This window comes from Odontesthes bonariensis, chromosome 1, assembly GCF_027942865.1.
Source record: "Odontesthes bonariensis isolate fOdoBon6 chromosome 1, fOdoBon6.hap1, whole genome shotgun sequence".
In the NCBI taxonomy this organism is placed as follows: domain Eukaryota; kingdom Metazoa; phylum Chordata; class Actinopteri; order Atheriniformes; family Atherinopsidae; genus Odontesthes; species Odontesthes bonariensis.
The window spans coordinates 38,386,921-38,397,465 of NC_134506.1; positions in this window are offsets into that span (position 1 = coordinate 38,386,921).

Consider the following 10,545-nt stretch of genomic DNA (forward strand, 5'->3'; position numbering starts at 1 on the left):
AGGTCTTTATCTCCAGCCTTATCGTGCCTCTGAAGCAACAAGAACATCAGGTTTGTTGGGGTCTGACTTAAAGCCTCTTTAACGAAAGATCAACTCTCCCCTGAGCAACCTTTAAATCCCTTGTACATAGACGTACACAGTTAAGTAACAGCGAATCCCTGGGGTCATTTGGACAAATTTGACCTTGACAACTCGAACACCTGGAACATCAGCTTTAGGAGCAAGAATTACAGAATGATACAGGTTTCTTTTTGCAAAGCTTGTAGATCAACAGAAACCTTTCCTCTGTTAAAATTACTTCCTGTGGCGAACAATTCACATCAGACACAAGAAATAAGCTTCAGATATGTTCACTCTATAAACATACTGAAGTTTTCTATACAGATTCAGTAAAGTATATGATAATTCAGTATATGAAAAGAGCTCCTTTAGCACAAGACATTAAAGAGAACAGAGAACACAGAAGGACAAAACAGCCGCCAAGTCAATCAAGCCTGTCTGATAGACAGTGCTTTGGCATTAATGAGACTTAAGCCATTTAAAGAGGATAAAATTAGCCCTCCCAACGCACAAGTGATTGAGTTACATAACAGAAAAGGGGCTTCCGAGGAAAAGTCAAGGTGTCACCACCACTTGTCTGAAAGAGTTGTGCAGGACGTAACTAATTTCACATCCAAACCTGAACCGTAAAACCAAAATTTCATAGTTTTCCTACACATGGTAAATAAAAAAAACTGGACACAACAATTAAGATTAAAAAAAAAATGCTTATGAGTATGCAGTATTCAGCAATGTAGTACTAAATGAAATTTGTTTAGAAGTTGTTAGATAGTAACGAGTTTAATGCTGTTACCATAAAAAGTAACAACCAAAGATCTGTGGATTTGAGGCGGATTCATCAGGGTCAAAGGGCAGAACAGCACAGAGAGCAACAATTAAAAAAGACTTATTTTAAACAAAGGCATCATACTCGACTTATTGTAGATGGAGAATTGACAGCAGTACGCCCTCCAAGGATCTATGTATCTGGATATAACAGACAACAGCTCCTGTTGCATCACAGATGATGCAAGTTTCTGTGAGAAATTTACTCAAGAACTGCTCAAAGCACATTATTTTTAAGGCACCTCTTCAGTGACAGAGTTCAACAGACTACAACCACAACAGTACATGTTATTAATAATGCTTACCAGCTGTTAAGTATGTTACACGGGACTGAAACTGCACTTGTGGGAAGTTACTACACAGCCAATGGTGCCAGTGAAAAAAATAAAGTCATAGCTCAAGCAGCAGTAAATCCAGTCAGAATCTTCAAAAAGACTTTAGTCCTTTCAATTGTTCAAAAAAAAAAAATTCAGCAGATCACTTTCTCTTCAGAATTTGATGTATATCCACAATCACAGATGTCTGCTCTTTCAGCTGCAGGGAGGTGTGTAGAGGTAAAGTGACAAACGTGGAGGTCTGACACAAGGCTCCCAGACAAGAAGGGTGGAGTCAACCTGCTAAGATTAGCAGGGGAGTGGAGTGAAAATCCTTGTTGGTAGCTTTCACTTTTTCTTTTTTTCCACTTTGTTTTGTTTATCTACCCTTTGGCAGTTTATGTTTTGATTGTTGTGAGACAATCATCCGATTTCCATGTCTCCAAGGTGACATCATTGCATCGGGGGACATCATTAGTATGAGATCAAATTAGGCCATTTATTAAAGTTACATTTACAAACAACAAATTGAGATGTTTTTCAAAACCAATACTGAGGTTTCTGCAAATTGATCGATCTGTAATATGATATTCTATCCATCCATTTTCTATTCAGGGTCCGGGGGGACTGGAGCCTATCTCAGCTGTCATCGGGCGAGAGGCAGGATATACCCTGGACAGTCCATCACAGGGCTCCACAGAGAAAAATTAGGCAAATGACCATAAATTCTCATAATCATTCCTAGGGTCAATTTAGAGACACAATTAACCTGATATGCATGTTTTTGGGTGGTGGGACTAAGCCAGAATACCCAAACAGAACCCAGGAGAGCTCGGATAGAACATGAAAACTCTACATAGAAAGGCCCCAGTTGGGATTCAATCCAGGAACCCTCTCGCTGCACCACTGTTCAGCCCATGATAGCATCCATGTTGAGTTTCACTGAGTTCAAATCAGTAAAGCAGAGACTTTGCATATGACAGCAAAAAAATGCAGCAACAAGGGTCTTAATGTTTGAGTTATTTGAAAAGGCAAATTTGTTTAGTCCAGCTTTGTCATTGAGTGGCCTCAGTTGCTGGAAGTGACCACAGCCTCTTTTTACTCACAGAGTGCCATAACCATTGTACAATGAGTCGCTATATGGAGTGGCTATGACAGCATTTATTTTGTTTGTCCTAGCTGTTCAAGTTATAATCTAATGAAATTTTTTAAAAAACAGGTTGCAGTTGACAGCTTTATAAAGTATACATTTGTCAAACTGGTTACACTGAAATGCGTGAGAAGACTCCAGCTACTGAGCTGTTTTAAGAACATAAGCAAGGAGTGGAATGCCAGACTAAGAGAGCACATGGCAAAACATTTGCCCACACAGTTCCGTGCAAGTTGCTCCGTCTTTTCACCCCGCTGCATCAAGTCCACCTCATGCTGCAACACCTGACAACACAAGGCCACGCTTAGACAGCAGGTGTCTATAATTATCTAATCTGTCCTGAGCCATCCTAATTCCAGCGCACACACACACCAACATGGATCAGACACACTCAGGGAAGAAGCCTGCAGCTTTTAAACTGTCAAAAATATTTTTTAAAACTATTTGAAAGATGTCGTCACTTTGGTGCCTCAGTTTGGGAATAAGAAAAATAAGAAAACAATGAATAATAACCTGCAATGCTGAATTTTATTGCGGTGTGTGAGATGGTCTGTGTTTGTCCTCATGTTCCATCACTCCAAAGCATTTCAGTCCAAAGCACAACGAATCTTAGTTTTAACTTTTACCAAAATGCAGACCACAAATGTTTGCAGGAGAAGGCAATCAGACACAACAAAAATGTTGTAGTATTCTGACGAAACTTGTGATGAAAATGAGGTTGTTCATTTTTGTTTACATGTCCATAAGGTACATTTTCATCTTACAGAAAATATCTTGAGCGTGATCAGCAATCAGCACTATGATCAGGGATTTCTGCTTTGAATCTGCGGAGCACCACTGCTTTAGCTATTCAGCTATTTTATATCTACCATGAGGAACTGATAGATAATGTGAATCCACAAGGACAAGTTGTGAGGAGTAGTTAGCATGAGAGAGGTGATTGGGATTGGGCCAAATCAGGTTCTGTTAGCCTTCATGTCTTCTCTAAAGATGTTAAACACCAAATGTGTATTAAATTTATTTGGAGACATTATAATGTTCCATGAATTCATCCATCCATCCATCCATTATCTTCCGCTGGTCCGGGGATCGGGTCGCGGGGGCAGCAGCTTGAGCAAAGAGACCCAGACGTCCCTGTCCCCGGCCACTTCCTCCAGCTCTTCTGGGGGGACCCCGAGGCGTTCCCAGGCCAGCCGAGAGACATAGTCTCTCCAACGTGTCCTGGTTCTCCCCCGGGGCCTCCTCCCAGTGGGACGGGCCCGGAACACCTCACCGGGGAGGCGTCCAGGAGGCATTCTCACCAGATGCCCGAGCCACCTCATCTGACTCCTCTCGATGCGGAGGAGCAGCGGTTCTACTCCGAGCCCCTCCCGGATGACCGAGCTTCTCACCCTATCTCTAAGGGAGAGCCCATGAATTCAATTAAATTCAATTCAGTTTATTTATATAGTGCCAAATCACAACAAATGTCCTCTCAAGGCAAGCCAATTAGAGTCCAATTCATTGTAATCATAATCCCATCACATCCAATTAATTAAATTCAAAATGAGTTCAATTCATACATACAAAGCCAATTAAAAAAAAAAAAATTCCCTGGCTAAGGAAACCAACCAGAGATGACTTGGGTTTGCTGTCATCATTTTTCAGGCAGCAGCTTTGTGAATATTTCCCTGAAACAGCTGGATTTTAATAACAAACTAATGATAAAATCTGACACTGTCCCAATTATTTATCTGGGTAACATCTCAATCAGACATATTCATTAACTGAGTTCATTTTGTCATGTGTTTTCTCTCTGTCCTGCTGCAGATTCCCGTTTATTGCTACACTGAGCTGTAGCCAGCAATTGGCGAGCAGCCTCAGCTGGGCCACCCAGCAAGTCACCCTCCTACCTGGCACCAGCTGCCAGCCTCTTGCTGGAACTGTTTGAGTACAAGCAGGTATCACCTCACATGAGAAAAGCCCACGAGCCCACGCTCACATTCAATGCAAGCAAATTATCAACCCTGATCATTATTAGCTGATTGGTCTTTAAAATAGGAGCAAACAAAAATCTCAGAGTTGAGAACACGCCGAAGCCAACATATCATCAGGTCATAAGCTGATAACATTGCCAAGCCAAAGTGTCATATTAATATTCATGCATATGTTTCTTATATTGTTGAAAGTGTTAGAACGTGAGTGTATTACCTTTCTGATACTTCCACTTGCACGTGACCTTGTATAATCTACTTTCTTCTTTTAGAGAATCCCTCTCTGGTTCATACATGTACTGCTGAGTTACTCCAATATTAGAACTAGTCGTTGCAGAGATGTGGGTGGAGCACATTAGCATATCCATAGATCCTAAGATCTGAAGACCTAAAGATCTTAAATGCTGTTGTAGGTTCCTTAAATTGTTAAAAAGCTCAAATTGACTTTTCTTTAAGGACCACATATGAGTTTTTTAGGGGAATAATAACAGCCGGAGTGGGACTTTAAAAAAAAAAGGGCTGCTTTAAAATGAAAGAAATGTAGAATTAAAGTACTGGCAATCTACATTTAATCTGTGATACTGTACATCGATAAGAGAGGTATGTTTGGGATTTTGACTGCTGTGACATTTGTGTGAGTCTGTTGGGAGGCCAGCATGGTCGGTCCACACTGAAGCTGACTCGCATGCGCTTCAGTTGTAATTCCTGGCTGTTGGAGTTAATGTTCAGCATTTAATTGAATGGGTTTTCAGCATTTTTATGGCTTGTTCTTAAGATAAACATACTCAGGTGTGCACACAAGGCATCATTTTTTTCTGATCTCCAACTTTACTGCACTTTGAATTGAGTTTTAGCAAAGAGTAACACATACACAATGTAACCTAAAAGTAGATTTGTTTTCTCAGGATTTTTGACCAAAGAACTGGAGATGTTTGACATCCTTAATTTCACGTATCTTGCTATCAACTCTTGCTTGTACCTGTGTAAATGAATAAGTTTGTGCTTTTATTAAAATGTATGGGCACAAATCAACATTTTCATGAATACACATTTTAAGGCAGAAATGTTCTATATTACAGATTCAAATTTTGTTTTTTAAAAATTACAAACTTAGATTTGTACTTGAACTGTACTGAATCCTTTTGAGGTTCTGTATTTTTTTCTGTCCTGTTGGTTCTGATATGTTACTTTGTCCTATACTGTACAGTCGTAAGACATACTATTTCCAACATGGTCACTGCCTAAAAACCCATTTAAAAAGGTGAAACCAATGTTTTACTATAAATATAACACTGGAATTATAACATTAGTGAAGGTGTATTTCTTGACATTTCCCTGTTTTCAAATCTCAGAGAGGTTTTAGCAAGTTTTTTTGGAAACAAATTTAAAACAAATGGCAAAATCAGTTTTAGGATCTTAAAATTGGCCCTATCTCCAGGGTGGAGAAAGGTCTAAGATATACAAGAATTATCTTAAGCTAATTAACATGCCTAAAAGAGCATGATAGTCAGAATATTGTTTTGTTGCCGAGCAGCAGATGCAGATCAGGCTCTGAGTTATTATTGTATTCATTCCCTTATATTATATCTGACTTTGGAGTCATAGAGTCATACCGTGGATGTGAAAAATCCAATTGTTGGAGAAAACCCACACACTCTTCGGTTGTGAAAATCGCTGTTTGATATTCATCACATTTCTGTAGTTTATACCCCAGTGTAGGTTTTGATGTACTGCAATTTTCAAGTTAAACAGTGACCCACAGTGTATTCCTCCTCCAGAGAAACGTTCAGATTAGAAGGTCATGGTTTTATGCAAAATCTCATGACATGCACAACCACAATATTATCCTTCATATCTTGTAATCACTACTCTTGAAAGCAAATTTTTGAGGTATTATTTCTGTCTCCGCAGAATAAGTAACACTAAATGTCACTGCAGAAATTCTGGTTACTGTTGACTGAACGAAATTAGTCTCTAAAAAGAATATGTGACTCAAAATCTAATTAAGATGAAGGATCTTTGAATCGTACTGACAGCTGCAGTGTGTAAATTACTGGCCTGCGTAGATGTGCATGATCTGTTTATTCTGCGAACCAAACTAATACTAATCAAAGAGCTCGGCGTCCTTAATGAACTAAGTAGAAGGTATGAAGCAATTAATGGTCGTCATTTGTCCAATGATTTTCCCTCCCCATTGTGTTTTTCATCAAGCTGATGGTTACACTTAGATCTTCACAAACACTTATCTAGATTCTTTAAATTTAAAATGAATATGGCACAAATAAAAATAAATCCCGAAGACTTTTTTTTTAAAATTAAACCTGGCACCTTTACACCATACAAAACTCTAATCACCAAAGACAAATTAGCCAAGCAAGACTTCAAAGAGAGCTAGCTGAGCTGACTGCCAATGATTCGATCAATCACATCCATCATTTCGTAACTATGAGGGAATGAGATCAGAGAGTTCAAATGACGGACAACTTTTTCCAAATTTCCGCTTAACCCAGCAAACTTTTTCAGTTACATCAGAGAGATCTATCTTTTTATATGTTTTAAATGTTTTGGGAGTTGCTCAGGAATAAATAAAATGCTCATGCGAAAATGACACATGCTCATTGAGTGTCATCACTACCACAATAAATCCACCATGTTTTGCATAAGCTTAGACTGAAATCATGATGCATCGCTGATGATCATGATTTGGGGATGATTTTAATGGCATCTGTCTCACATGAGTGGAATATGAAAGCCAGAGCTCTGCTCCAGCTCCTGATTATGGGAGCTAACTGCTCTTACTTATGCAGGAGATGTACAATTAAAAATAATTCAAATTGGATAAGCAGCTCTTAACTTGCTCTGCCATCATGCCTCCACTTGAAAATGAAGCAGAAAAGGAAATGCAATTTTCTACTCAGACTCATTTAAGTCCTCTTGTCCCTTCACGCACAGATGACACGCACAGATGACACACACAAGCTAAATAAATCAGCCCAGTTGCACAAGAAAATGTGTAAAAACTAAAATTGTCCACATGTTTAAACAGTAGTAGTAGAGATGGTTACATTTTACTTTAGGAAAGCATTCATGCCACATAATGCCAACCAGTAGCCTAGCAGTGTATTTATTAATATTGAAGCCTAACCACAACTGCAGCTGACAGTGAAGCTGAAATGTGAAAAGCCCTTTGACAGTATTGTGTTGGGTGGGGCTCAAACTCGATAATCTGGTATGACTGTCGGAGATGTAAACGCAGCTTAACCTGAGGACTTACTTCTTATGGCAACAAACATTTATGTACACCCTCTAACAACTCTTAAAATCTGGTCTACATCTTGTAATCCAAATTGTTTGAATAAAAGGCAGCTGGACATCTTTTTTATTGGTTCTTGGGTTTCCATATGACTTCTATTTAAGCATTTAAGATTACCATGACCTGGATGACCTGGATGAATGAGAATCTAAACAGACCTTTTACATCTTGTGTCACATCAGTTAGGGACATATGCAGCTTTTTTCCCCCTTCAATTTGCTTTCTTTTCTTAAAAGGCTTCTTTTCTTTATAATGAATGGATATGAGAAGCTAGGTAGATGGACCAGTAAAACCTCTTCTCATGAGCATACCCAAATCCGTACGGCGCATGGAATTTTATGGTCCCACGCTATAGGGTTTAATTAAAACTAAAATACCACTTTAAACAGAGATATACACAAACACAGTATATGGTACAGTATTGTGAAAAACCTCCCCTGTACTTGAATGACTTAAATCATACAAATACCTCGTAATCAAAGTCATTTCTGTCTGTGGTTCTTCTGAGTCAGTCTTCTTTTTCACTCACCCTGAGTAGAATAAGTTTTACAGTTTTACATAACTAACTTGTGACACAATCAAAAATAGAGTTCCACCTACATTGTTATACGATTGAAAATTTCATCATGTTTTGGGATAGAAACGCATGTTTGTCTTTGAATAGAAATGCCAACTTTAGTACACATTGAATCCAGTTTTCAGAGAAAGATCACAAATGCATCTACATCTTATTGAGTGAACTTTTCGAACTTGTTTTGAAATTTAAAGAATTAGATAGTACATCTGCACTAAAAACTGTAAAAACCTGAATTGAACTGGCTTGGTCATGATTGCCTTTTTCAGCAGCACTGATTTCATTGATGAAAATGTCCTATCGACACTGAAGGGTATGATATAATATTGAACGAAGCATTCCTTAAAAATAGTTATGAGAATATCATGGATCCATTACTAATCTGATAAAACTGTGGGAATGAAGGGAAAATGTGCAATTCCAAATGCTTTATCTACCTCAGCGCTATGGAAAATTAGATGAACTAATCGATAAATATTTTTCATTGCAACATCACAGTACTGATATTCCAAAGCCATGGTTGGGACCAAAGTTTCTCTGGCAGGTTAACAATAGAAGGTGGAGGCAGTGCTGGATCTAATTTGGGTCTTTTGTTTTGGATATTTTGTGTCCTCTGGACAGGCTTTGGAGCTTGTTTAAGAGATTCTCAATCACTAATTTGACTAATTGCTCCAATCAACGTCACAGGAGGACCTTCTTTCCTGGTAAGTCAATCACTTATATAACTCTGTCTCCTATTGACTTCCTTCTTTTTCCTAATTAGATTTTATTTCCTTTTTTTCTATTCTTAATTGTTGACCATTTGAATTTGATTGACTGAAATCCCGAGTCTTCAGTTCAGTGACGATGTGTTACACTAATGCTGACTGGTTCTTTTTTTGTATGGTTCTTTTTTTGTATGTTTGAGGAAGAAAACAGTGTCATCATTTTCATGTCACCTCTGAATACAACGAGCGGCTAAAATTACATGACTATTCACATATCTTCACTTCTCCTCAGCTTTTTGCCTCTTTTCTGCAAAGCTGTTAAGAGTCAGGCAACAAACAGGCAGCTAATGCGTCATTTCCCTCCCCATGAACAATGAAATAAAATGATGAATAGTAGAATTAAATATGGATTGAAAAAAAACAGCAATTTTGATCAAGCAGGGAAGCACACAAGAGCCCTCTGCCGACCATTCGCCCCTTGTAAGTAACCTTCCCTGAAGTACTGAAAAAGAAACTGTATGGTGTGAAATCTATCAAGTTAATTTACTTGGGATTAACTGTCTAACCCTTCAGGGGATTCTTTTGAACTTCATCTTCTTGCGGCTTTGTCTTGAGTTGTGGTGGGGGTCGATCGCACACAGCATCATATCTTTACTGATGCACACGTGGCCCGAGGCAAGCGGTGTTGCATCGCTTTAAGAAACTGTCACATCCACACAATACGTTAGTTGACACTCGTTCCCGGCTTGAGATGTGAAGTCATTAATCTTTCATTTTGACAGTTTTTATATTTCAGCTTATTTCAAGACTTTGTGGTGGGATGATTTTCAGTGGAAGCACTGTGCCAGCATCCTGACGTGACCTACATCAAGATATCCACCCAGGAGTGGGGATAGGAATACAACCAAGCACCAATCATCACACTCAGGTATGCTCAGAATGGGGTCACATCATCTATGGCAAATCCTCTCTTAAAACTATATTTAGAAGTCCATGTTTAACTTAACAGCTATCTACAGTATGAGGAATGCCATTCATACAAAACATAGTCATTTACAAAACAAAAGAAGGAGTTTTGACCACTATAAGAAAGAAAAACGATATAAACGGCAGGCAGAGTTGTTCTCCCTAACATTTTGAATTCCTTGTATATAAACCTATTTTCTAGACTCCACATCTTCTCATAAAGGAGGCATACAGTAAATATTCATTTCTAACATTCTCAAAGGGAAAGTGCTCACCTGTTGAAGTCCTCTCTTTAAAATCTGTTCGGCTTTCCTGATGAATTTCCTTTTAGCTGTGTGTACAATTAAAGCAGCATTAGGATGAGCAGTTTTTGGAGAGGAATTTGTTGGTAGCACTAGGTTTCTCCAACACTAAGGTGAAGAAATCTAAGCACGCCAAACAAACACCCTGATGCGCACACAGAAGGTGGAGATTTGAGATGAAAGGTCAGTACCTCCTCTCAGGTGTGGGTGGGATGTTCTCCCTCTTAAAGAATGAGCTGACCTTCAACGTTTTTAGCATCATAGAATCATGTTACAACAGAAAGCTCTGGACAACATTAAGACCGAAATGCAAGTCTCACTCAAATGTAGAAATTATTAAAGGTTTTGAAACTATTTAAAT